General features: G+C 44.2%; 1 protein-coding gene across 1 annotated transcript in view; it reads left to right on the top strand.

Moving 5' to 3' along the window:
* The window catches only part of LOC102371777 (cadherin-like and PC-esterase domain-containing protein 1), a 159,892-nt gene that overhangs the window by 143,779 nt on the left and 9,520 nt on the right, over nucleotides 1–6,593 (top strand). The window lies entirely within an intron of this gene.

Here is a 6,593-nt window from a genome sequence, read left to right as displayed (position 1 = left end):
GAGCTGCTGGCGGCCCCAGGCTTTGGGAAAGCCTAGTGATGTAGTTTGTCCCAAGGTTAGGGACCCCAAAGTTTTCCGGCCCCCTTCTAGAGAACCAGGAACCTGTAAGACCTTGGAGACCGACTCTAGCTGAGGTGTCAGGGTCCAGGTGTCTTTCTGTGTAACAGAGACCCTGGAGCCCCCAAGAAGTCCAGCTTGAGCTGGACCTTAGGACCTGTAGATCTAGAGAGGGATCTAGCTGTAGAGCTCTGGGAACCGTAGGATACCAGGGTCCTGGGATCCCTGCAATGCAGCCAGGAGCCCGAGAGCTCTGAGGGTACATGCCGTGCATCTGGGAACCTAGAAGTTCTCAGTCAGACATAACAGTACAACTACACAGATTGCCACAGGATCTCTGGGTTCCCTGCCACAGAGCTGGGAGCCAGGGCCCCTCTTACCAGGGTGCTCAGATCTGGGCCCTGAAAACCAAGGAACGCTCAGTACTTCTTGGATGCCTGGAGTCTAGGCATGGGCTCTAAGGGCCTGTGACTTTGGAGCAGCCCTGCCACAGGGACTTATTTGGAACCAGGGCGTTCTGAGTCCATGGCTCGGAGACAGCGCTACCAAGTGACCTAACACCCACCCTCCACTTTGGACTGCCTCAGCCTCGGTAAGATCTTCCAGGTCTTTAGTTCTGACTGATACTAGTGTAATGCTCATCCATTTCTGGAAAGCTACTGAATAATGAGGGATTTTACCACATTGTGATGATGTTTCTAGAACAGGTTTCTTTCCCCAGAGTTTCCATTTTGCAGGAAATTTAGGCATTAACTTCCCGTGAGCTGAAAATTCAGAAAACCAGCCAGCTGTACCTTGGTCTATAGCTCACATTTTCATTTGTTGGTCAGGGGCTGTGAGTAGGTTTTGTTTATAACTTTTGTGTGGTAGATGCATATTGGGAAAGTGGTTGTACTGGCAACGTGTTGCAAGTCTTTCTTTCACATTTCTGTACATAGCTTTGTTTCTGGCCCTCGGTTTTGGGGGGGGGGGGGGGTTCCTGCTGTATGTATAGCGGAAGGCATTATCTGCTCAGTTGGACTAAATGAAATAGGCATATTATAAAACCTCTGGTGGGGGCAGTTAAGGACTCAGTTCCTTCAGATTTTTTTTCAAAGTCCTAGAATCTTCTCACAAGATCACGGTCATAAGAGCCCGTGAATTAAATCCAAAAAGAACCAGCAAACAGTCTATTGCAAGTAAGCCCAAAATCACCTGGCAGCTGCCAAACCAATGTCCAGAGAAAGCAGGAAATTTGAAAAACAAGATATTTAAAGTTGTTCTGGTTTCCTGTAGGGTGTGTTTTTGTGTTGGTAACTGTGTCCTTTTACAGTGAGGAATTAAAGAGAGATCAGTTATGCTTTTGCATCTTTTGTATGATAAATATATCAAAAACAAAGGCTCCACTGATTTCAGCATTGCTTGGTATAAAAGCACAAGTTTTTCTTTTGTGATGATCACTTAAAGGTACATCTTTTACCTCAAAGTTGATAATGAAAATTCTGATTACATTTTATTGCCTCAATTCACTGCCAGGTTTATATCCCCAAAAAGCTTTCTGAAACTTTTATAGACAGAATAATCTTTAGACCAACAGTAGATGAAATTTCTTATGGGGATACATGCCACCTCAACTTTATAGATGGGGTAGGGTTGTTGCCTAGCTAAAACATTCTGGGTGACCAAGTCTTATTCTACTGACAAGGGAAATTAACCTTCCAGGTTAAAAACTTGAATTGTCAAACAGTGTCAGAGTCAGGTGTGTACAGATTACATTCATAGTGCATGCCTTAAAATAAGGTTACAGATGCAAGTCCTTGATAATAACGTACAGAAATAAAGAATGGGCAGAAATGGAGAGATGAAAAGTCAAAACTGCAGGAAAATTGGGTTGCTAATGTAACAGAAGATGTGATTTGCAAACCACAAGTCCATTAACTTCTGAGGCTTCACATGTGTTAAGAAATGATAACCAGACTCTTGGGGTGTTTAGGGACTTTGCATCAGAACTAAACCAACAGCTGAAGAAAAGCTGAGGGGTTTCATTACTGACCAGAATAGCAGTATAAATGCTCTTGATTTAAGAGGTTGGGACCCACAAACTATTTCCTTTGGATAACAACCTAGATAAGTTTTCCTATTAGAGCTATTATTATTTTGTGGTTAAAAAAATGGAAAAAGAAAGAAAGGGAGTATGCCAACACTTGACTGAAATGTTAGCTGTTTTTTCTGACAAAATCATAGGAATTTGTTTACAGTCAAAAAAAAAAGCACCAAATAATGGGGACTGCCAAATGTGTTCTGAATGCCTGGAGAGGAATAAATGCCACCTGCTTGTTTAACAATGTACCACCTATTTTCATGTGATTCACCTGCGTTTGAGCCAGCCCCCCTCCCTAGAAGCCCCCCACTCTAGAAACACGTGCATGCAAGGCTCTCATTGAAGTTGCTTAGAATGCATGCTGTTATAAAGGCACGATGCAACCTTAAGGGCTAGATGAAAGTCATGATTTTTCTGTGTCTTCTTTTTTTCCAGAAAGTTTTGTAAAAAGTAAATCCAAAAATAAGATTTTCCTTCATCTTTTGCCCACTTCAGACTAAAAAAACCTGTTCTGTGGCTAATCAAACCTAAGAATATCTTTAAGCAAGCAAACAACAATTCAGTGTCACAATAGTTGAAAACAAACAAGCAAAGATTCGAGAGTGTCCTTATGGCGCCTTCCTACTATCCCCCCTTACATTTTACTTAGTGATTCTGACCACTTCCTGGTAGCCAATAAGGTCCATTTAATCCTCCCAGCTGCAGCATCATGCAAATGATGCCATTTAAAAACAAAATAAAAATTTTGTTTTTCTGCTTAAGTTCCACTGGCACAGATGTATCCTCAGAAGCACAACAGATTTTATGACCATTGTGCTTCTGAAGGAGACAGACACAGGTGATTAATTAGTTTGCACGGTGATCCTGTCCTGGTATCAGTGGTTCTCTTCCCAGGTTCAGGGGCCCATGGTGGCAAAACACCATATAATTTCAGGGCTCTCATTCTGGAAGATTCAGTGAGCACTGAAGTCACCTGTTACTAGTAGTTTTCTGATCTAAATCAGAGGGGCCACCAGCTAGGCATTTTTGGGATCTGCCTTTGTCCTAGAGTTCAGCTGTGGCATGGCTCTAGGGCAGGCAGGTTAGGAGCAGTCTCAGAATCAGACAGAGACTCAGAATTACAGTTTGCTTTTTGATTCCAGAGATGCACACCCTGCACCAGTCCTGTACCACTGGTGGAGTGCAGCAGTGCTGACAAGTCCTGACAAGGGGCTGAAGCCAAGGCAGTGCTGACAAGTAGTTTGGGGGCTGAAGCCAAGCCTCCATCCATTTCCCCAACCCTTCCTGCCCATGTGATATAAAATCACAGCTGGGTCACCTAGTCCATCCCCCTGCACAAGTGCAGAATCTACTGTTTGTAAGCCAACTCAAACAAATGCATGTGAAGCCACTTTTTAAACCCCCCAATGGAAGATATTCCCAAACTTCCCTGAGTGGCTTGTTCCATTACCCTACTGTTTATACAGTTTAAAAGTTTTTTTTTCCTCCCAGGGTTTTAATCTAAATCAGTTTAAACCACTGCCTTCTCCTACCATCTGTGATAAAGGAGAACAATTGTTCTCCCTTTTCTTTATGGCAGACTCAAATATTTGAAAAATGTGAGTACATCCCCCATTTAAACTTCTTTTCTCCAGACTAACCCCTTCATCACCATTTCTGCTCACTTCTAATCCTCTCCAGTTTCTCTAATCTGTGGGGGGCTATCTAGGAATTCCAGAGAGTCTCTCCCTCACTGTCCGCGTGGGATGGGTAGCTGGCCTCGTGGAGTAAGGGGACCTTCTGACCCCTTACTCCCCTGTGCACCTGTGTGATACAGGCCATTATCTGGCCCTTAGTCAGAACTCAGATTGGTTGTTCGTTGGGGCTACAGCATGTACTGGCTATTCCTCCAGGCTTTTACCATGTTCCTTCTTGATGCATCTTACTATTGTTTTCATCGGGAAATAGAATCTCACATTGAGCTTCCTTTGAAATGACCATTGGAGCCCGGATATGGCCATGACTGAGTGTCCCCAACTGAAGTCTTATGTAAGTTTGGTGTCTTTGGCTTTGGGTGTTTTTATTTTAAAAACTGTTACTGAAGATGAGAGGCCTCTGTGTATGGAACAGGAATAGCTCTGCATAGGAGGAACAGGTTAATATAGGATTCACTGTCCACAAAGAAATCATCTGTGTCACTGAGAAAAGTCCAAGGAGATTCCCAAATGGGTCTATATCATTAATTTTAGCAGTTTTAGCTACAGATCGTAGCTGCATCAGGGTAAGTGAGGAGCTTCATTGGCTGCTGAAGCATAATTTACACTATGAAAATAGCATTTTGCCTCAGAGAAACAAAGCAAAATTGTAGGTAGAAAGAGGGGAACTAATGGTTTTGTAAATGTTGAACATGAGAAATGAACTGCATTCAGTAGCTCTATCTAGTCTTTAAACCCTTTTTATACCAGCTAAGCACACCAGGTGCCAGTGCACCCTTAACTACTGCTAATTCCATTGGTTCCCACTGACACTTCAAAAGTGATCTGACCCCCGCTGACTTCCTACCCCTTGGGCAGGGGGCTGGACCTGATGATCTCCCGAGGTCCCTTCCAGCCCTAATGCCTATGAAATCTATAGGGGTTGTAGAGCACAGCAGTGGTCTGGAAATCCAATATTTGCTGTGACTGGAAAGGGAGCTGGAATGGCTGAAAGGAGGAATCCCTTTATGTGACCAGTTGGATCCCCAGGTTAGTGGCCTCAAAGAGCATGTCTACACGTGCTTTTACGCATGCCTAAACTTAATGTGCATCAAGGTGATTTAGGCACGTGTCTACACATCCACATACTAAGGTGCATTAACAGTGTGCGGACCAACTTGGAACTAAAGTTAGTCCCAAGTCAGTTGACATACACAGCATTAATGCACTTTACCATGTCTACAAGTGTGTTAAGGTACTTTAGCTATTCATACCTAATTTGATACCTGCTTTTGCAGGTAGCAAATTTAGGCATTAATAGCCTAAAACTGCCTTTTTTAGGCGCATAAAGGGCACACACATGTAGACACACATACTTAATGTGCCTTAAATCAGGCTAAAGTACCTTAAATTGGCATGTGTAGATGCACCCAAAGAATCATAGAGAAGTAGGGCTGGAAGGGACCTCCAGAGGTCATCAAGCCCAACACTTTGCCTGGCACAGGATCATCCCTATCCAAACCATCCCATACAAACCATAAGGTAAACTCTACCTAAGATTACCATCAACTCTGGTACAACATAGGCCTAACACCCTAACCTGACAGAAGTAAAGCAGGGAAATCACAGCAGCCATCAGCTGGCTTCTATGAAATGTTGTCCATATATGCTCAAGAGATCCTGGGTAAAGAGTCGTGTCCCCCACTACAGTGGAAAGCAAAACCCCCCACAATCCGTAACAACCTGGCCATAGTATAAAATTCCTTTCTGATGCCAAATATGGCAATCAGTCTGATCCTGAGCAGAAGGGAAAAACTCTCTAGGCAGGAAACTCCGTCTTTGGCCCCAGGAGGAGCATTGGCACACCCCAGTCAGTCCCCAGCCTTGGCTGTAGCTAATACCCAATGCCTTTGGTGGAGGTTTAAAAACACCGTGACACATAGCAGAAAGATGATTGCGGGAGGAGTAACCAGCAAAGTCCAGAAGCATGGAAAATAACCATAGCAGAACATAGGCATAGCTACACCTAGATCATCCCTGACCAGTGACTGTCAAACCTCCTCTTGAATATTTCCACTGATGGAGAATCTGCAACTATGCTGGGCAATCTATTCCACTGCTCCATTGTTCTAGCAGTGAAGAAGTTTTTCCAGATATCCAGTCTAAACTTACTTTGCTGCAACTCCAAGGTACTAGTCCACATCCTCCTCTCTCCAGCAAGAGAGAAAAGGTGATTTCCCTCTTCTTTATGGCAGCCCTTCAAGTGCCTTTTCTGCAAGCTGTAAACATGCCTACCTCCTTCAGCCTCTCCGCATATGACTTGCCTTCAAAGCCCTTGATCATCTTTATTGCCTGCCTCTGGACCCTCTCTAACTTCTCCACATCCTTTTTAAGATGTGGAGCCCAGAACAGTACTCAAATGAGGCCTAACCAGTGCTGAGTAGAGGCACTGGTCACCTCCCGCGTCTTTGCTCGAATGCTTCTATTCATGCAGGCCAAAACGCATTAGTCTTTTGTGTGACTGCATCACACTGCAGACTCATATTGAGTCTGTGATCTGCCAAGACTCCCAAGTCCTTTTCCATAAGAGCTGCCATCCAGCCAGGATCCCCCATTTTGTATTTGTCATAGAATCATAGAATCATAGAAGTAGGGTCAGAAGGGACCTTGTAGATCTTCAGGTCCGACCCCCTGCCTGGGCAGGAAGAAAACTGGGCTCAAATGACCCCAGCCAGGTAGGCATCAAGCCACTTCTTAAAGACCCCCAGGGTAGGAGCCAGTAC

The sequence above is a fragment of the Alligator sinensis genome, unplaced genomic scaffold (assembly GCF_000455745.1).
Source record: "Alligator sinensis unplaced genomic scaffold, ASM45574v1 scaffold217_1, whole genome shotgun sequence".
NCBI classification, from domain to species: domain Eukaryota; kingdom Metazoa; phylum Chordata; order Crocodylia; family Alligatoridae; genus Alligator; species Alligator sinensis.
This window is presented reverse-complemented; position numbering and strand designations above follow the sequence as displayed.